Source organism: Canis lupus, chromosome 34 (assembly GCF_003254725.2).
Source record: "Canis lupus dingo isolate Sandy chromosome 34, ASM325472v2, whole genome shotgun sequence".
Classification (NCBI taxonomy): domain Eukaryota; kingdom Metazoa; phylum Chordata; class Mammalia; order Carnivora; family Canidae; genus Canis; species Canis lupus.
In genome coordinates this window covers 22,254,657-22,276,582 of record NC_064276.1, presented here as the reverse complement: position 1 = coordinate 22,276,582, position 21,926 = coordinate 22,254,657, and the positions used below count along the sequence as shown (strand labels likewise).

At 37.7% G+C, this 21,926-nt stretch overlaps 1 long non-coding RNA gene across 1 annotated transcript; it reads left to right on the top strand.

Moving 5' to 3' along the window:
• The first annotated feature begins 468 nt into the window (after positions 1-468).
• LOC125754311 (uncharacterized) lies at positions 469-21,647 on the top strand. Its single transcript, XR_007408222.1, has 3 exons — positions 469-649; positions 1,333-1,453; positions 21,362-21,647. It is a non-coding gene; the product is annotated as an uncharacterized LOC125754311 (long non-coding RNA).
• Positions 21,648-21,926: the final 279 nt, after the last annotated feature.

Sequence of the window (21,926 nt, the reverse complement as noted above, 5' to 3'; positions counted from 1 at the left end):
TCCAACAATGTTACCAGTGCTGGGAAGCACTGCTGTAGGTAGGTCTAAATGAGAAGCCAAATTGTAATCAGAAAGTTGTTTTGGAAACATAAAACCAGAATCTGAGACGTTAGTGATAAGAATAAAGAAAGTCTGAAGAGACAATAGCAGCCAGTGGTATTCCAACATCTGTGCACATAAGAGTCATTGGAATATGCTTACAAGGAAGAAGAAAGAAGGAAGAAGGAAGGAAGGAAGGAAGGAAGGAAGGAAGGAAGGAAGGAAGGAAGGAAGGAAAAAGAAAGAGAAAGAAGAAAGAAAGAAAGAAGAAAGAAAGAAAGAAAGAAAGAGAAAGAAAGAAAAAGAAAGAAAGAAAAGAAAGAGAAAGAAAGAAAGAGAAAGAAAAGAAAGAAAGAAGAAAGAAAGAAAGAAAGAAAGAAAGAAAGAAAGAAAGAAGAAAGAAAGAAGAAAGAAAGAAAGAAAGAAAGAAAGAAAGAAAGAAAGAAAGAAAGAAAGAAAGGAGGAAAGAAAGGAGGAAAGAAAGAAAGAAGGAGGAAAGAAAACCTAGAAAGCTGGATTTCTGCTTTCCACTTCATTCTCCTCTTCCCATCCACTAGGGTGGCGCCCAGATGCAGAGGCTACTTTAGCAAACAACAAAGGTGGCTCTGATGTAGGTAATCCAACTCCTCCCCCCTACTAAGGAATACTAGTCTGTATCCTCTGGGCTACACTTGCTCTGAGGAGTAGATAAAACCAGTGTTGTTCTCAAACTTAAGCTGCATCGGAAGGAATTGCAAGGCAGGTTGAAACTCACCCCTTTCCCCTAGCTTCTGATTCAGTGCGTATGGGTGGAGCTCACAGCTGGCATTTCTAACAAATTTAAGGAAGTAGTTCCTGGCCCTGGGAGATTTTGCCTTCTAGGGGACATTTGGCAGTAACTGGAGGCATTGGTGGGGTTTTGTTGTTTTGTTTTTTTAAGAATTAACTTTTATTTTAAGATTTTATTTATTTATTCATGAGAGACACAGAGAGAGAGAGAGAGACAGAGACATAGGGAGAGGGAGAAGCAGGCTCCATGCAGGGAGCCCGAAGTGGGACTCGATCCTAGAACCCTGGGATCACACCCTGGACCAAAGGCAGATGCTTAACCACTGAGCCACCCAGGCATCCCTAAGAATTAACTTTTTAGAGGAGTTTTAGGTTCACAACAAAACTGAGTGGAAGGTACAGAGATTTTTCCCTGGACCCATGCCCCACACATGCATAACCTCCCCCATTATCAGCTACTCCACGCAATATTTTGTCATTAGAAGCTCCTCCTTCTAATTTCTTTCATCTACCTTTAAATCTCAGGCTTTTGGAGATCTCTTCAAAGAACATCCCTCCATTTCTTCCTTTTCGGAATCCTTTACATAGCTCTTACGTGTAAAGAGATTTGTGTTTTCAGTATCTACTCTTGGAAGCCATTGCCCTTGTAAGTCCTAGTCATGAAATAATTGCTAGTTTTGTTCAAAACTGTTTGGAATGCTTTCATCTATATAGCAATGTAAAAAAAGAACTTAAAATACAATTATTTGAGACAATAATAGTATTTACAATCATATTTATTCTTTTAATTTTCCTGATTTTTTTTCTTATACCACAGCCATAATACTGATTTCTTAAAGATAAGAAACATCTTCTTAAAATCTAGTGCACATATCTATGTTAATGTTAGAGCATGATGTTAGGTTTCATAAAATGAGAAAGGGCGGAACCTCTTTTGGAAGTGAAGAGCTCTTTTCAAGGAGGCTGGAGAGCCAGTCCTACAGGTTTGAAGACAGCCCCTGGGGTGCACAGGCAACCTCAAAGGACCACAGGATTTGAGGGTTATAATCATGACATGCCTCCTCCAAAGGGCAAAATCAAGGCCTGACATTTTTTTGTAACCTTGAAAGAGAGATTCCCATTATGATTTATTATTGTTCTGATTTACTGTTAATGCTGATTTATTGTGGCACCCACACTTCTTGGAATGAGTGAGAAATAAGTGTTATAAGAGCTTGTAAAATCACACCAAGAAAAACACAATCTAGTAAATCAGGTCGATAGGTGCCCAGTGGGAGAGATTGACCATTATACAAGTAACTGAAACAGACGGAAAACCCAAGTAGACGCAAGCTATGTATGAATACTCAGAAGAGGCTTCACAAAGGAATTGCTTTGAATGGTGTTGGGATTTGAAAAGGTAGAACTGGTGAAGAACACTTTCGGCTGAAGGAACAGCAAAGATCTTTAGGTATCTGAAAATAGATAGTACAACAGTGCAAGAGTTCAGTGCATCTCCTAGAGCTGCTGGGGCTCCGGTGACGAATACAGAGGCTTAGTGGAGAATACGATGGAATTTCTCATTGCCACGAACTGAACAGTAACAGCCATCTGACTATCAATGCTCATTTTAAGAATGATTCTGAGTCTAGTTACATAGTGGAGGATCTCAGTGGGTAGGTTGGTTTAAGGGTCTCTAGACACTGTTATTTTTTGTGCTGCATCCCTAGGATAGAGAGGAAGGGGGGTGAGATATTGCAGGCCCGGGTCTCTCCACCCTGGAAATCGAGTTGAGCTCACTCTTAAGGAACACAGTTAAAGCCTCACCTCTGGGTAGGACTACAGTTTGCACACTTGTTATGCCAGGGAGTATCAAAGCACAGTCTTCCTGTCTTCATTATTCGTTGGGTTGTTCATTTTGAGGGTTGCTTTCTTCTTTAAATCTCTTGCTTACGTATGCATGTTACATTAAATGGAATGTTGCTAATCCTTCAGATCTCAGCTGTAAATACATCTTTTTGAACCACTGCCTATTGACTTCTATCCCAAATGGGTTTTTTTTTTGTGTGTGTGTGTTTTGTATTGTTTTGTTTTGTTTTGTTTTGTTGTTGTTGTTGTTTGACAGGATTGGGAATCTGTTCATCTTGCTGATTCAGGGAGATAAAGCAGGAGGACATCCAGTCATATTTTTCAAGAACCTTCAACGTAAGCAGGCTCCTTGTCCAAGTAGCCATCCCGAGGCAGCCGAAAGAAGCCTAGTCAGCCACCGGCTTTGAGCAATCCCAGGGGTGGTGCCCTATAACAGTGGTATTCTGATGATGGAATCAGCTGAGAATGAACTCCCTGAAAGATCTCAGAAAGTCTGATGTCATTTAAGATCTCAATTATCCAAGTAAAAGAAGAAGAATGTGAAGTGGCAATTTCCCGTCAGCTCCTTGGCACAGACCCCAAAGGTCTGAATGTGCCACAAAAGGAAGCAGTTCTTCCTCTAATTCAATGATGTTTCCTTCATCAGGCAGGGTTATGTGAGTGGAGTACCTTAGATATATTAGTGGATCTTTAGGTCAGAAAGGATTGCTGGAGATCAGATCTGGTTTCAGCCTAGGTCCTCATATAAAATATTTGGGAGCCCTCAGATGGAACAGAGGAGGTCTGGGATGGAGGGATCACAGGCTTTTGAATCAGAAAGTTGGTGTTGAAATCCCTCAGCCACCACACCTAGCCATGTCACTCTGGCTTAACTTCTCTGAGTTTTACAGGAAAATGGAGCTTGGGGAAAGCAAGGTATGGATGTCCTTTGTAACAATATGGTTTCAAAGATCAAATGACATAATGTATCTGAAAGTGCCCCGCAGGCCAGTGAGTTTCAAACTTTAGTATGCACACAAGGTTACCCAGAAACTCGTTAAAATGCAGATTTTATTCAGTAGACGGTCTGAGGGGGCTGGGGAATCTGCATTTCTACCAAGTTCCCAGGTGATATTCTGTGAGGCTGGTCTATAGAGCACATTTTGAAGAGCATGGTGGTAGAGAGTAAAGCGTCAGATAAGCAATTGGTTGTTTTTAGCCTATTTTAACAAGTTTTCTGGGAAGGATATTCTTTAGTCTTTACATTTTTTCACTTCTTCCCCTTCTTCCCCAAGCCAGCCCCTCAACCCACACACTAGTAATTATACAAACGCTCACTTAATATAATGAATCCTGCTCAAAATGATAACCAACAGTTTTCACTGAAGAGTAGGCTTAGGGGAAAACTGGGTTTTCACTATGTATTTATGTACAATAATTCACAGTTATCTCTGAGTACATCAGATATTTGAGAATTATGACAAGGACAAAAAATTTTTTTAGCAAGTACTTGATAAGTTGCCAAGGAGACGGAGGGGATTTTATACCAAGGGTCCCTTGGAAATCATTATATGATATTTTTATATCATGTATATTGGTGTAATCTGTACATTTGTGTGATATTAAATATAAAATTTTACCATTTTCAGGACATTTTCTCATATGTGACCTCATTTGTTATTCACAAAAGGGGAAGATGGGCAGGTATGATTAGGCCCATTTTACAGATGACGAAACTGGAACTCAGAGAGATGAAATGAATCGCTCAAGGTTGTACTCAGTTGCTACAATACTAAGACAAAGTCCCACTCTTCTGATTCTGAATCCAGTGCTCTTTGCTTTGTGTCCCTGTCCACAGCACGAAAAAAAAGTTATGGTGTGGTTCACTGAACCCTGCTTATGAACCAGGTTCCAGGGAGCAGAATGTGAAAAGTGTCGGATCACAGATTTGGTTACTGTATGTTCACTCTCAGCAGGGAGCCCAGGAACATGAGTATCTTGCACACAAATCACATGAGAACCTACTCCAACTGAATTTTCAGATGATTAATTTGCTTGTTCCATTTCCAGCCAAGAATGTAATGTCCTTTTCGTTTTGGAATGTTTACAGACGGGAGTTAGAGCCTAGGGGGGAGGACAACTTGATTATTACAATCATTTCAAATGGTGTCTGGTTTTTTACTCTTCCAAAATATTCTTCTCACCTCCTCTGTGATATGCCCCTGACTGCTCCAACTCATAGTGATCTCAAACTCTTTTCCCCTGTTCGTATGAACTATGTTGTGAGTAACACTTATAAGGCACTTGGCATCATATACTGGTATTTTGCCTGTGGTGATGTTATACGTGTGTGTGTGTGTATGTGTGTTTCTGTTTGCTTGCCAAATGAAACTGAGAGTTCTCTGAGAGCAGGGACAAACATTTTTCACGTTTCATCTTCTATTGAATGGTGGAAATGAGAAATGGAGATATATGGTGAAAGCTATATTGAATGTGGAGTCAGATCATCTGGATCAATTGCTTATTAGCTACGTAATGCTTTTTGAAAGACTCTGAAACTCTGAGCTTTTGCTGTCTCTTGTAGAATATGAGAATATTAGTACCTATCTCATACTCTTGTCATGAAAAGTAAATGAAATAATCTATGTGAAAGTCCTCTGTGAACTCATTAAGAGCTGTATGAATGTAAAGAACGTATCTGTACTTACTTTTAGAAAAATGTGCATTAAATAGGAGTCTGCGGGCACCACCAGTCATATATAATGCATTTGTTTCCTCCTCCCAGAGCACTTTATATTTTTATGTCTTGCTATGCAAAGAAATATAGCCACATGGAAACAATATCATTAATTGCTTTTGCAAAAGTGGAAAAGATAAAAGATCTATGATTCAAGGAAAGCTGAGATAATCCAGTTACCAAAAATGTTCATTATGAGCTGTCTACATTGTTGTTTCATGGACCCCAGATCCTAGAAGTTCACCTTTTGCTTAAGAAATTTCCTTTTATTTTATTTTGTTTTATTTTTAAAGGTTATTTATTTATTGGGGGGTGAGAGAAACAGTTCATGAGTGAGGGGAAGGGCAGAGGGAGAGAGAGAATCTCAAGCAGACTCGCTGCTGAGTGTGGAGAGCCTGACTAGGGACTCGATCTCAGGACCTCGAAATTATGACCTCAGCCAAAATTAAGAGTCGCACGCTTAACAGACTGAGCCACCCACGTGTTCCTGGAAATTCCCTTTTAAATTCCCAGTACTTTGGACTATTAAGAGAAATGGCATAACTACCAAAACCTCTAAGGAGAGGAAAATGATTCACTCTCTAGAATGGGGATGCTAATATACGCAGAACACGTATGCCTACCAGCTCCTCTGAAAGTGATTCTGAAAACCCAACCAAACCTTCCCTTTCTACTTATCTGCTTTTTGTTGGTACCACATCAAAATGTTTCCTGTTTCTGCACCCAAGACCATTCCATAGCATTCCCTCCCCTCTCTTACCCTACCACTCATGTAATGACAGTTGCCATGTATGGAACATCTTCTAAATATCATGAGCTACATTGATGATCTTCTTATCTGACATCTTCAAATATATCTTGTAATAAGGTGCTCATTGTCCCCATGTTGTAGAAATCAAGATCCTAGGAATCAAGTACGTTGCTTACAGTCCTTTGTGGATCAGGGTGCGCCAGAATTCAAACTCAGTCCCTGTGATACTTTGCCCTTATTCTAACTCGCCATATCCATGATTTCACAAATTTAGAACCATTTTTTCCCTAATACTCATGAAACTTACAGCATAACTTGAAAATGTTTATCCCTGTTCTCCAAATCCTGTATATCAACAACTATATACAAATCACGGTTTGGGAAACAAATCTCCCAAAGGCTACCAGTGTTCCACAAGCACACTATCCTCATAACAGAGAAGACAAGAGTAGCCTGTGAGGGAAAGTCCAGGGAAGATGAAGCCCACACCCTGTCTACACACTCTCCACCTCCCAATTTCCTTTCAACACCTGCCCAACTCACCAGCTCTACCCATCTACTTACTCCATTCTGGAAATTTCCACCACCACCCAGCCTCACCTTTCAGAATCCTTTTCTGTGTGTGGGCAATTCTCTTTCATGTCCAAACACATCAAAGACCAAAAAAAGCAAAGTAAATATAACTTTAAAGAGCATAGGGGTTTGGTTGTGCCCAGTCTATAAACTACTTGAGGAAGAAGATATTTCCTTATGGTGGCGGGGGAGGGGGGGCGCTGCATATTCTTCTTCTGGACATCAGAACACCCTAAGCTGTTCACTCCTAGAAGTCATTCTGGCCTTGGAAACAAGACCTTATTCCCTCTTCTGGTTGCTTGGTAGTGTGGAGGAATGAACACTGAGCCAGCCACAGTCCTCAGTCTCCCACTTAGTGGCCTTGGGTCATGAACAAGTGATTTTGTAGCTCTATGCCCCACTTACTTATGAGTAAAATGAGGAAATAATTTTTAAAAGTGTTTTTTTGTGATACTTAAATGGAATAACGTGGATAAAACGCCTTGCATAGCATTTGGTAGAGTTCTTATCAAATGCCATTTCCACTTCCAGTTTCTAAAACCTGGCTATTATTGCTGGTTCCACTCCACAAGAATACTTGTCTTCTTTAGTTACATTTAAACTCTATTTCTTTCTTTGCTCAGTGAGAAGCACTGTCCCCATGAAGACCTCTCTATGTTATGTTGGCTTCGTTGGCAAGACCTTTATGCCAAATACCTGACTTCTGAAGAACTTGCCATTTTGCCTCTGGCCTATAAGAAGCTAATTTAAAAGCAAAATTTATTTGACTTATCATGAATGGTTAAGCCCTTTCTAACTTAAAAATCCAAAATTCCTTTCTGATAACCTATTCAAGGATACACCATGACTCACAGGAGACAAAATAATTCACATGTTCAGTAGTGACAATATCCACTCAAATATCTGGCAAAATCTTAACATTTATCAGCAGGAATATAATGGCATATGGAGGCTTATGATACCATTCTGCTCTGATGTGGTTTGAAAATTTCCCTGCTAAAATGTAAGAGGATTATTTTCTTTTATAGATTTCTAAATTACCAGTTGAATCACTCTAAAACTACAAGTGTTTGTCCTACTACCTCTTACCTCCTACTCTCTCCAAAATACCTTCCCTTGCCCCCACTCCTATTCTTTATTTGGACCAGAACATTTATTTACCTTCCTACTTAAGTGAAGCAATTGACTTGTCTCTAGAGCCTGCACATATTCTTTCTCTTCTGCATGGCATGCTGCCCACATTCCTGGCCAATGAATGGAACCACTTTTCTTCTGAACACTGCTAATGATTGTTTCTTCCATGAAGGGTTTGCACTGGATGCTATGGATTGAGTCTAACTCTGTGTGGTTAGGACATATAAGGATGTGTGCAATGTTTCTATGACAACCTCTGCCTTCTTTGTTTTTCCAAAAGAATCGGTTCCACTTTCACTTTAGTTTTAATTTCCTCGAGAACAAAGACGATGTTTTCTACTTCCTTAAGAATTTGCCACAAAATCAAATGCAGTGTCTTCTACAAAGTGAGCCCTGAGGAGATGTAAATTCAGAAACGTTTGTTTTCCTGTTTGGAGATCTGAAGAAATCTGTGACTTCTCCAGGAAACCAAAGTGACAAATTTCATATCATTAAGACCAGGGTAGAAGTGATGTGGGGGTCTGATGTCTAGAGAGCTTATCTGAGAAAGGCCATTTTCTGACCTTATCTTTCCTTTTACTTTAAATGTGGGAATTTGTTTTTGATCCCATCTCGTTACTATAGTCACCATTTGTTCCTTTTTCTAACCCCTATTCCTGCTGATTTAATAGCTGTTAGCAGAGAAAAGAGAACATTTAATATAAAAATGATAGTAACTTGAAGGTGCTTAGAAGGATTTGCTGAGCAAAGAATTGAATTGCCATCATCAGCACCCCACACAAAACTCTTGTTTTCCTTTGAGAAAAGGGGAGTCTTCTGTAATGGCATCGGGAGGTAAAGCTACATTTGGTATATTGACTATAAGGAGAAAAACACTCTCTGGAGAGGGCAAGAAGCAGTAGAGCTGTAAAGGAAAAAAAAATAAACTGTTTTCTCAGGCTGCTGCTACATGCCTGGTCAATCGGGGAAGTCAGATTTCTGATGAACTCTGAAACCCTTAAGACTTTGGTCCCAAAAATCCAGGCAGGAAAGACTAGAGAAGAATATCTACTCTACAAAGATCCCTTCAAATATAAACTCTGACTCTCATATTTTAGAATAAAAATATATTTCAGTAATTTTATTATTAGGAAGGAAAAAGGGAGAGAGAAAGAAGGAAGGAAGAAACATTTGGGAAAAAAAACAAGGAAAGAAAAAAATTGAAAAAGAAAGAAATAACTAAGGACTAGTAAAGAGAAATTGGCTTCTCTGTTCAAGAGAGAAAAGAATGAGAGAGAGAGACAGAGAGAAAGAGGGAGAGAGAAAAAGAGAAAGAGAGTGACAGAGAGAGAGAGATCTCCTTGGAGATGATTTAAGGTTAAATAAATAATTAAATTAAGTAATTCAAAAAATTATGTTCATGGGGCTCCACCTATAGGCATAAAGATTGTCTTTCAGGTCCTTAGTCACCAAGGCCTTTGAAGTGACTGCATTTCTGACAGTTTAAGCCTTGGAGCAGAATTAAGAGGGTTATACTCTCCCAGGAAAATGTGTTATACCCTGCCCTGAAAATGAGATGAACTACTTAGATTATAAATATTGAATATCTGTGAAATCACTACTGACTTTATTTTTAAGAGCTACATGAAAAGACCTTGTATTATTGAGACACTGTAATAAAACCTTAACAAGACCACACACTCTAGAGGCCATATTAAAATACGATTTTTGTTAGGATTTCTTTGGAGCCCATTTTCTGCCGTGCTGGAAATAACCAATAACCATAAATATTTATAACAAAATAACATCTTTTATGGAATGAAGATTTTATGAAGCCATTTTTTATTAGTTAATCCTATGACTAGAGCAGAATTACAACAATTACCATCCTTTCAAATGAATAAATGTCAAAACCAAGACACAAAGAGAGACCATTATACTAATTTGAATGCAAATTAGTGGCTGAGGGGCAGGCTTCACATTGACACAGAACTGAAGAACTCCCCATTGAAGAATCAATCCCCTTAGTTGCCTGAAAGTGCCTGAAATGTTTTTCTCCCATTTTGCTTCTGAAAATTATAATGATACATCAAGGCTCAGATTGATCACAGCGTTTCCATCATATTTCCCTGATTTTCAGACTCAGGAAGTAACACTTTTTCAAATCTATATTCCTATCATGCTTTACCTATACATACTCTTTTATGATCCATTTAATATTTACATGTGATGATTATTGAATTTATATTTAATCTGTGATCTCCTTGTGGGCAAGAGCCCACATGTTCTTATTTCTTGGCTGTCCCAAATATTCACTGGGATGACAAGGGGTATCATTGTCATCCCAGTGAATGTTAGTGAGTAACTAACTCACTACAGGTGAGTTACTTCATTTACCCTGAGTGTCTCCTACAAAGCTTTGCATAGCTCTCTCTCCTCTGTTTCATCTTCCAAGTCTTTTTACATGGTTAACCAACTTGATAATAAACTCATGTTTTACATTTTTTCCTGTATCTACTGTATCCGTCAATGTTCTCTAGAGAAACAAAGCCAATAAAATATCTGTGTGTGTGTCTACATTCATAGTGAGGGATGGGGGGAAGAAAGAGGGAAAGGAGTAGAGATTTAAAGGATTTGTTGCGTAATTGTGGGGGTTGGCAAGTTTGAATTATGTAGAATAGTCCAGAAGGCTGGAAATGTAGGATGGATTTCTATGTTATAGTCTTGAGGCAGAATTTCTTCTTTGGAAAATCTCAGTTTTTGCTCCTAAGGCCTTAAACTAATTGGATGAGGCCCACCCACAGGTAATGTCCCTTAAAGTCAATTGACTATAAATGTTAACCACATCTACAAAATACCTTAGCAGCAACATCTAGACTAGTGTTTGACCAAATAATTGGCACTCCAGCCGACCCACATCGACACATTTTAAAATTAACCATCATATCTACCTTTTCTCAGTCTCTGGTTTTAGAATAATCCAGGCTCAGAATTTGGTAATTAATATAAAAAGAAACCCACTATCCTGGGTTGTGTGTTTTTTTTTCCAGCAACAGGAGGTCAAGGAATTGGCAGATGAGAGCTTCAAATGTCTCCTTGGATGTTGAAGACCTCAAGAGTAAATCTTTGGGGTGCCTGGGTGGCTTAGTCAGTTCAGCATTTGCCTTCAGCTCAGGTCATGATTCCTGGGTCCTGGGATGGAGCCTCAAGTCAGGGTCTGGTTCCCTGCTTCTCCTTCTCCTTCTGCTGTTCTCCCTGTTTGTACTCTCTTGCTTTCTCTCTCCCTATCAAGTGAATAAATAAAATCTTTTTAAAAAGAATACATTTTTATATTGAGAAATAGGATACATAGTTTGGAGCATAGGCTCCACAGCTAGACTACAGGGGTTCAAATGCCAGTTTTGCCATGTACAAGCTATGAGACTCAAAATGAGTTGGCTACCTTCAATTTGAATGATTTTTTTTTGTTCTTTTCAGAATGGGGATAATAATGATGTCTTCCTCATTGAGTTGTGTAGGAACTACATTAAACCATATAAAATGCTTACAACAGTGTCTGTTACATACCAAGTACATAACAAGTGTTACCTGTGGCAGTAATTATGAGAACGATGAGCATGATGTGATGATAGGTGATGATGATGGTGATGATGACCTTTGACAAGAACAGGAGAGAGTTATTCAGAAGATAAAGCTTTTCATCAATAGGGCCAGGAGATGCTAGTTTTGTGGAAGCCTTGTGAATAACACAGACAGATGGTATGAACCTGAGAGGAACCAAACTTCTGAAGAAGAAAGAAATCTTTGAGTTATAATTCTTCAGAGGAGGCAGGGAAAACACTTCACCTGAGCTTCCTAGAAAACAGTCTCAACACTTTAGTGTCGAGATAAACAGGAATGTGAGATATGTTGGAATTAGCCCAGATAATTTTTCAGAAAAAGAGGATTTAGACCAAGTGGGTAGCATTCTGAGAACTTCAGAATGATGACTCTTACTTAAAGCTTTCTCTGTGGTTGGAGCCTGGTGGCTCAATCAGCTAAGCAATTGACTCTTGATTTCAGCTGAGGTCATGATCTCAGGGTTGTGAAATAGAACACACACACACACACAACACACACACACACACACCTGCCACCTCCCCAGGGACTCCAGCTCAGCAGAAATATGCTTGAGATTCTCTCCCCCTCCTTATGTCCCTTCACCCCCTCAGTGCACAGGCAAGCACTCTCTTTAAAAAACTAAACTAAATTAAAATAAGACAAAATGAAACAAAATCATTCTATTTCTCTGTTGTAATTAAAGGAAGTGAAAACAGGAAGGTAGTGTGCATGCGTGCATGTACATGTGTATGTACATGTGGTTGATAGAGAGAGGACAAGCCACATGTACAGGAGCATAAAGAAATGACTCTTTCTCAAGTAATTACTGTCATTATTATATTTGAAAAATGAAATTGAAATAATATTTTCAATTCAAATCTTGCCTTTTCATTTAATATTACATCTTGATTATTTCATTATGCCATTATTCTTCAAATTTATTATTTTATGAAGGATGTTATATTATACCAATGTTTCACAAGGTCTTTAAACCAGCTAGATATTTTCCCATCTTAAATCATATAATTGATGATAATTAGATAAATTCTGATCACATTTACAGGATAATTTTCTTCAGTAGTTTAAATTGTTTCCAAAGCTTTAGGTTAAAAAATATCTTGTTATTTTTATTGAGTTTTGATTTTTAGGGAGATTGAAATTTTATTCTATATGTTCAATTGATAAGGCATATTTTTTAATTTTATATCTTTTGCTTATTATTCAGTAAGAGAATTAGAGTATTTTTTCTTGATATAAATGGGCTTTTTGTGTGCTGATTATATGGACATTTCATCCAATATATGCATTCCAAATATTCATTCCTAGCCTGCATTTTTCTTTTTAATATCATCTATGAAGTTTTAATACCAATCTTCCAATTGTCTGTCCAAACATAGTGATATTTTTACATACTGATTTAATTTATTACTTTCATATTTTGTAGAGCCTCCTCTGTCTTGTAAAGGTAAAGGCAGAGGTAATTGTGAAAGATGAGTAAAGATAATTTTAAGGTGTATTTTAATGTTATAGTAAATAGAGTAGTGTGATAGCTTTATGAGACCTTCATATATCACTCAGATCCTAGTCTGAACATCTGTCTAATGCAGAAAGCAGTTGAATTTCTGGTATGTAGTTATCATTTATCAAATTTTTTCCCTATATTTTCTGGCTTCTTCTGTTAGGTTATTTCTATTTGAGTAGGGGGTATATATTCCTGGAAAATCTAGAATTGATTTTTATGTTTCAATTGAGTAATGCAGGCTCATTTTTTAAGAAAATTTATAATATTGCTTTTGAACTGGACTACACTTGTTTGTCCAGGGGTTCTATACATTACTGAAGGTATAACAGTCCCCTTTCTGTTCATTTCTGTCTCTGAAAATACCACATTTCTGTTTGTGTCACCTTAAAATAAATGTGAAAAACACAGTACCAATTAGGGACTTAAGCATTGTCTTAGCATTGCACCTTGTAAAGCTTTGTAGTAATTTCTTTGTAACCCAGAAATGGCTTTATTGCTTCTATGCAGCAGAAGGTCCCTATCTCCAGGGAGGCAGGGAGAAGGGTACTAAAATTTCTTACCATTTTCTTGGTTGACTCTGTTATTTTGTTTTATTGACATTGTTTTAACTGCTGCTATCATTAATATTCAATATCAAAAGCACTACAGAAGTCAAACACAAAAATTTACTCTGCTTTTGTAAATTTCTGTCTTGTTTTTACTTTGATAAACGTGCAAACAGAAATGCATGTCCATATCAAAAAAGTAGCCATTTCCCTTTTTCTTTGACAAATACTATCTGGTTGAGATGTCACTCTCTGGTATTTTTTTTTTTTAACATTTATCTATTTATTTGAGAGAAAGAGTGAGAGGGAGAACAGGGGAAGGGGCAAAGGGAGAGGGAGAGAGAATCCCAAGCAGACTCCCTGCTGAGCATGAAGCCCAATACGGGGCTCAATCTTGCAACCCTGAGATCATGACCTGAGCTGAAACCAAGACTCCATGCTTAACTGACTGAGCCCCCCGGGCACCCCTTGTCTCGGTACATTCGTGACTCTTCACACTGACAAAACAACACTTATAACCTAATGGTCACAGTGTCTGTGGCAGTGCATTTAGAAAGATGTTTTCCATCTGTGGGTTTCTACTTCTCTATGTGTAAGCTGAGGCTATGTCTACCCATGGTTCTTCACCACAAAATGGGGAAGAAAAATGAGATAACGTCTGGGAGTTAAATATCTAGAACTCACTGTCCAGTAAGTATAGAAGAGATCATTGGGTATGCAAAATAAAATAAAAATTATTTGTTTTTTAATCAATGAGACAAAGGGGAGAAAAAGGGGATGAAACATTAACTTCCATTCATTTATTCATTTATTAATTCATTCAAAATGTCATGGACAGCCTATTCTATCCCAGGCATTGTATGGAAATTGGAAAATTGAAAATTATATAGCCCTTTACGGAACTATCTAGTGGGAGGAACTGATATAGATACAAAGAACTGTAACAGAACACATGATGTGATAAGATTGAAAGTGACTATCACCAGTACAGGATAGGAAAATAGTTGTATAAAGGGAAAAAGGAAGTAGGAATTTGTTGCAACTTTGCAATTTTATTATGTAAAGCTATTGGCAATACATTAATCTCAATGATAAATGAGTAGTTTTGCTAAGCAACTTGTGGAGTTTTTTTTCAATTACAATTATTTCTTGGGAATTTCTGCATCCTTTCATCACCTTTTTAAATCACTATTGCATAGAACTGCATGATATGATTTATCTTTTGAATGGGGTATGGGTGTCTGAATACCCAAGGTTGCTAAGCTCATAGATTTTCCAAGAATGTATGGGAATGGAAAAAGGAAACAATTTCTAAATCTTTGACTTTCAAATAAACTTTTCCCTGAAATTGATTTGCCCGAGAATGATCCTATTGTCTGAAAGTCCTGCTTGCCTCCCCTTTTGCAATCAATTCATCAATCAATCAATCAATCGCCATTCACCTATGTAACAGCAGAGAAGAGCACCTCTCACCAATCCTTATTATTCACTGTGATGCAATTGCCTCAAGATAGAAATTATTTTAAGGTGTAAATCAAAAGATAGTCGGGAATGTGTAGCCTCTGGGGGGGAAGGGGACAGGAAGAACAAGGCACAGAAAGTTTGTTTTTTAAATATTTTATTTATTTATTCAAGAGACATAGAGAGAGAGGCAGAGACCGGCAGAGGGAGAAGCAGGCTCCTCACAGGGAGCCCGACGTGGGACTCGATCCCAGGACCAGGATCACTCCCTGAGCCAAAGGCAGATGCTCAACCACTGAGCCACCCAGACGCCCCAAGGCACAGAAAGTTTTAACAAACTGAGAGAGAATATTGATTTTATCATGCAATTGGAATAGCTTAGAATTGGTTTTCCCAGTAATTTATATGCTGTTTGAACTGAAAACAAAGTAAAACATTTTGGGCACAAATACAAGAACTATCTTTGCTATTTGGATTATATGGCAACCATTTTCTATAAATTGAATGAGTGGATTTACAGCACCTAGATTTAGATGAAGATGTATTTAAAGCATTTGCACAATATTAAAAATATCAGAAATCATATATTTTGTAATAAAACATTATTTTCTTAAACATTTTATTTATTTATTTATTTATTTATTTATTTATTTATTTATTTTAGAGAGGAGTAGGCACGAGAGGGAAAGAGAATCTCAAGCAGACTGCATCCTGAGTGCCAACAAAAGGCTCAATCTCATGACCCTGAGATCATGACCTGAGCTGATCTCAAGAGTCCGAGGTTTAACAGACTGAGCCACCCAGGAGGCCAACAATAAAACATTATGATTAAAATAAAGTCGATGTCATAGTTTCTCAAAGGGAGAGTAAAGGCTGAAAATAGGCCAGGGAGCAAGTGAAGAAATACAGGCAGAGGGTATGGAGGTGAATGGGCCCTAAGCCATGGTTATCTCTGGAGCTGGAAGATTTGGAAGGAGGGCGAAGTGTCCTGAGTAGGGTGAGTCAGGAGAGAGCTTAGTAGTGGGTAAGTGGGAAGGGGAGAAAATCAAGGAGAGGGAGTGTTCGGAGGAGGGGAAATGACGTTCAGGTCAAGGTTATACAGCTTTGTAAAAATGCTGGCTTACTGTGAGTGAGATGGGAAGCCAGTGGAGCATTGTAAGCAGGAGAGAGACAGGATCTGATTTTCATTTTAAAAGAATCTTTCTATCTGCTCCTTTAAAAGCAGATCACATTAGGGAGCAAAACCCCCGGACACCTGTTAGGAGGCTGTTTCAGTCATTCCCATAGGAGATGGTGATGGCTCAGAATGGAGGAGGTGAGCAGTGTTGGCGAGCTTCAATCTTCGTATGTCTTGAGACTACAGACACAGTAGGGCCCTACGAATTTCTGGCAAGTTGAATAGAGGATATGAGAGAAAGTGTTTCCAATTAAGCCTTCTAGAATTTTGGCCTGAGCTCCTGGAATGATGAAATTTCTATTTTCTGAACTGTAGGAGGTGGAGGCAAGGACAGGTTTAGAAGAGATCAAGAGTTTGTTTTTCAGGTCATGGGTAGAATGCATATAAGGTACAGAAAAAGAGATGTCAGCAAGCATCTGGAGGTCAGAGGAGGAGCCAACGAGCTTGGAGCATAAATCAAGTGGAGAGTCGCAGATGTTGAATCAGAACCAAGAGGCCAGAGGAGGTCACCAAGGAAATGAGGAGGGATGGAAAGAAGGTCTTAGGATTGAGTCCTGAGGAGGTAAGGAGTAGGAGGAGATGAACAGGAACGAAGTCTCGGTGGCCATGGAGGAAGGGAGACAGCTAGGAGATCGCCAGGTTTTGGAAAGTAAGAGACATTAGTTTGCTTTCACATCTTTACCATTTTTCACTCGTATTTTTAACAAAATGAAGCAATGAACATAAATCTTTGTGAACATATGTATTTCCTGAGGATTCATTCCAGAAGTAGAACTGCTATGTCAAAAATAAGTACATTTAGAAATTTTATAGAGTCTGCCAAACTGCCTTCCAAGTCGGCTTTACCAGTTGATTCCTCTTCTAGAGTGTTTGAGAGTGTTCATTTCCGCGTGTTATTACACACTCTTAGTATTTCCAAACCTTAAAAATAAGTAAAAATACCTGATTTTGGTTTGCATTTTTCTGATCAGTGTTAAGCCTGAGTATCTTTATCAGGTTTGGTCCATTTGTATTTCTTCAGTGAATCCTGGTCCAAATCATTCACCCATTTTTTATTGACTTGTTTTTTTATTGATGTGTACATGGAGAAGCACTTTTATATCCTGAATGTAATTTCCAGTCTGTCACTTGTTGTTTAACTTTGTTTATGGTGTCTGTCATCGCAGAGAAATTGAAAATTTTTATGCAGTTAAGTGTGTCAAACCTTTTCTTTATGGCTCTGGGGTTGTGTTTTGCTTGGATTTTCCCCACCATATGGTTATAAAATTTACCCTGCATTTTCTCCTTAACACTTTTATAGTTTTGTGTTTTACATTTACCTCTCTAAGCCATAAGGAATTTATACCAATATATGGCTTGAAGTTGAAAATGACTATTTTTTTTTCAATATGCATAACACATTTTGGTAACACCATTCATTGAATACTTGCTCTCTTTTCCCCACTGATTTGAAATGTCACTTTAATCATCAGCTTAATTTCAATATCTTTCATGATTTTTTTTCTGGCCTCCGTGTGCTATTCAGTTGGTCTACAGATCTATTTTTGCATAATTTTACATATTTTAATAACTATTATTTTATGATACTTTTTAACCCTTTAAATAAGTTATTTACCTTATCTTTTGAGGGGTTATTGTTTCACATTTTCCCTTTCATTAAAAAACACAAGAACCGATTTGTAATGTTCCAATATACAAATAAACATTTTTGAGATTTTCCTGGGATTTTGTTTAAATCAAATAGCTAAAGTTGAGAAAAGTGTGCATATTTATAATAATGACTCTTCCTTTGATAAGCATAGCATACCTTATCACTCTTCCATGTCCCTTGACAGAGTTCTAGAATTTTCTTCATGACTGTCTTACTCACTGTCTTACTCACTGAATGTTAAACTTATTTCTAGCTAATTTACAATTTTTCCTAGAATTTTATGAGAAGGGATATTTTGAAAAGGTGTCCAAATACAACTGTAAGAGGAGAGCCACCTAAGTTTTTATAATGTTAACTCTATTAACTGGGCTTCAATATTCACATAGCATTTACAGTAATTAGAATGTGTCTTTGGGTAAATTTGCTGGTTTTTCCGATCCACTGCTGGTCAACTTACAGCTGATGGTGTAATAAAACAGACCACTAGATGGCAGAACAAGCCATCTTTCCTGGAGTTGGGTAAACATTTTTAGACAAGAAACAGATTCACAACCCCGGTGAGAATAAATTATTTTGTAGTCCACAATGCCCTAGCATACACTGGTGATTTATAAAAAAGAATCAATATAAATAGATCGATGATCCCTGACTCCAAAACAATTGCCATAAATTATACTTTATTAAAGTCCTCAAACATGGTGTGTTTTTTTTTTTCTTCCTTGAATTCATCTTTCTCATTCCACTGCAGAACTTTAGGTATTCTGTAGAGTTCAGTTTTTTACTTTCTGCTTCGTATGGTTTTTTTCTACCTCCAAATAACTACTCCAGAGTCTCAATCGTCATCTCTGTGCCCAGAACCCAACTGAATTCATGACTCTGAACTCACTTTTATCCTCAGGTGTCATATTTTCAAGAAAGAGTCAACATGTTTCATAGGCTACATGAGATTTTCCTCCTCCTCCAAGGCAGATGGGTTGTTGGTACTTATTTTCCCCCAGTGATCATTTGGCCAATACTTTTTAAGCAGCAGACTATATCTCCTTAGTGGGCTGGGAAATTAATTTATTAACTGTGTCTACCAATATAAAAAATGAAATATAGTAGAAAAATGTTAGAGTGTAATGACCATAGTAAGGGAAAATATCCCTTTTATGAGATGTTTGTGTTAGCTAAATATATTCGTCTATTTGAGTATGTGTACTGGATGGTGATAAAAAATGTGTTTTTTACTGTGGGTCATAGTCAAAAAAAAGTTTGAAGAAGAAAAATAGAAACTGTACTGGAATCTCCCAGACTTTACCTTATCCAATATAATGGAGGAACCCAAGGCTCCACTTCCTGAAATGTAACAGATGACTTGATGCCTAGCCCTTCGGTCTTTGCACAAATATTAAACTCCTATACTATGCCTCTATGTGCACAGGACCACGGAATCTACCAAGGGTTTTTCTAAAGATGTAGAAGTCCTCACCTCTCTATAGCTGCTCAGGTATGTCAAGTTCTCTCGTGTCTCCTGCCATAATTAGCTTCAGAGTTCCTGCGTGCTGCACTCTAAGCACAGCCATAGGCTGTCTCCTTGCCTGACTTCTTTACAGGAGTAGATCTAAACCCTATCCATGTTGCAGTCTCACTGGACATTCACTTCTATGTCTTACTGTCACTTAAAAGTGAATACATTTGAATCTTAACTCATTTTATTTGTCCCAGATCAGCTCATATCTCGATTTTTATATTATTAACAGCTTTATCTATTTGGTAATCACTTAGGTAATCACTTAACATGACTATTAGGTTAGATGCTAAGAACATTCTCTTTGGACTTAGACGAATCTGTCTTTGAGGTGCCTGGTAGTTTCAGTAGTTTCAGTAGTTTCAGTGACCACCTCTTGATTTCTGCTTAGGTCATGATCTCTTTCAGATCCTGGGATCCAGCCCCACCTTGGCTCTGTGCTCTGCACTCAGCAATGGGCTCTGAGTTCAGCATGGAGTCTTCTTGAGAGTCTCTCCTTCTCCCTTTGCCCCTCCCCATCTTAAATAAATAAATAAAAATCTTTAAAGAATCCTTCTTTGAATATCAGCTTACCACTTTCTCTCTGCGTGTCTGTATGCAAGTTACTTAGCCTCCCTAACTCTGACATCCTCATTTCTGCACTGGATAGAATGATGGTGCCTATGTTATAGAGGTATTGAGAAGACCAATGCTATGATGCTTTCAAAGCTCTTAATGCTGTGTTTGGCAAATAATGAGAACACAGTAAATGTGAATTGCTGTTTTTAATAGTAGTGGCAGTGATAGTAGCAGCAGCAATCCTGAAAAAAATCAACAGAATCCTTTATTCACTTTGGTATGATCTGAATTCTCTCTCTTTTTTTTTTAAATCTAAATTCTTTTGAGTTTTTGATCCTGCATAGTACCTAGCTTAATGTCTACTGTATGGAATGTGTTCCATAAGGTATGCCTGTGATAAATCTTTTTTATTTCAATATTCCATAATTATTCATTTTATTCAACTAATCTTTTAATAGTGTTTTCCTCAAGTACTTATTTTGCCTTTTAATTAGAGAATTACTTTTTCTAAAAATGCTGTTTATATTCCACAATTTTGTAGTGAAAATTGGGAGGTATTAGTGTGGTTCCTTAAAAAAGAAAAAAAAAAGGAAAACTATATGCATGCCTTGTGTTTATAGAGATGAGATTAATCCATTTTTTTTTCATTATGAAGTTCACATTATAAATGTAAAATGAGAAGAGTCAGAGCCTAAATGTTGTAAAACTACTCTCAAGTGACTTAGAGGTTTTCCCCATCCCCCAAATACTTGATATATTTAGAAAAATTTAAATTATCTTGTTCCTTTACATTCTCAAGATATTATGGCAAGAATATGCTTTCAATGTAGCAGAAAAAGAAATAAGATATTTGGAGACACTTTGTTCCCTACGACATCCCTACATCTAATTCAGTACCTGGCATGGTGCTCAACAGTATTTACTGAGGGAGAATGTAAATAAATAAAAGCAATCACAGCCTGGACTTGGACTTGCTAATTAATATCCTGGCAGTAGTGATTTACTTCTAGAATATAAAATGGGGAAAGACTACCTTATAGGTCTAGCATCATGTAAAATGAGAACTGTATGAAAGCGTATGACAGATAGTAAACATTATCATTAGTTTCCTCCTCCCTTTTGTTGATGTAATGATAAAACTTATCTACTTAAATGGTTGGGTTAGTCTTATTAATAGAGGTTTTAATGTTTTGATAAGGCTATAAAAGTATAAATGTAATTCAAGACTGCAGTGTAAGCACCGAATATTACTGCTAGCTCTAGAAAAGGATTTTAGGCCGTCTATCCTATTGCTTTATTTCATAGATGAGGGAACTGAGGCACAGAGAGGTAGAGGTGTCTCTTTCCCAAATTCCTACAGTAAGTTAATAACTTCAGTGGATCTACATTCCAAATATCTTAATTCCCAGTAAAACACAAAATAATCTTCCCTCTCAATCTCTCTCTCCCTCCCTCTTCCCTGCACCCCCACTCCTTTCTCTGACTCTTTCTCTCTCTCTCTTTCGTTTCCCGACCTCTCCCTTTACCAGGCAGCTTCCCAAGCTTGGTGTCAGATGATCATCGGCCAAGAGGGACCCACGAGAAAAGCCAGTAAGACAGCAGGCAAAGTTAAGACACAGCATCTGTTAATGTTTTACTCTCATGTTAAACATCAGCTAGAAACTTAGGAAGAGCTCTCTGGGGTGGCCAGAGTTGTGCAGCTCACGTGCAACACATGCCAACCACTCTGGCCTTTGAGACTCTGGAGCACTGATGGGAAGCTACAGAGAAATGCAAGAGTGAGCAGTTAATCAAAGGGCTTCTCCATATGTTGCTGGCACCTATGTTCAATAAATCTTTAGTCCTTGCATTTGTTCCGTGCTTAGATTATTTCATTAGTTTTTTCCCTTCAAAATATTTATTTACTTGTATTTATGTCCATTATTTCAACTATTTGTCCCTATATTATATTTTTAAAATATTTTAGTCATAAAAATAGTTTCTAAGAAATAAGTAATTTATTTCTGTTCATTTAAAACTTTATCTTTTTATAATTGTATTGATGTTTTAACTGAAGTATGTTTTGCTTATTTAACCATCTCCCTTCTTCAAATG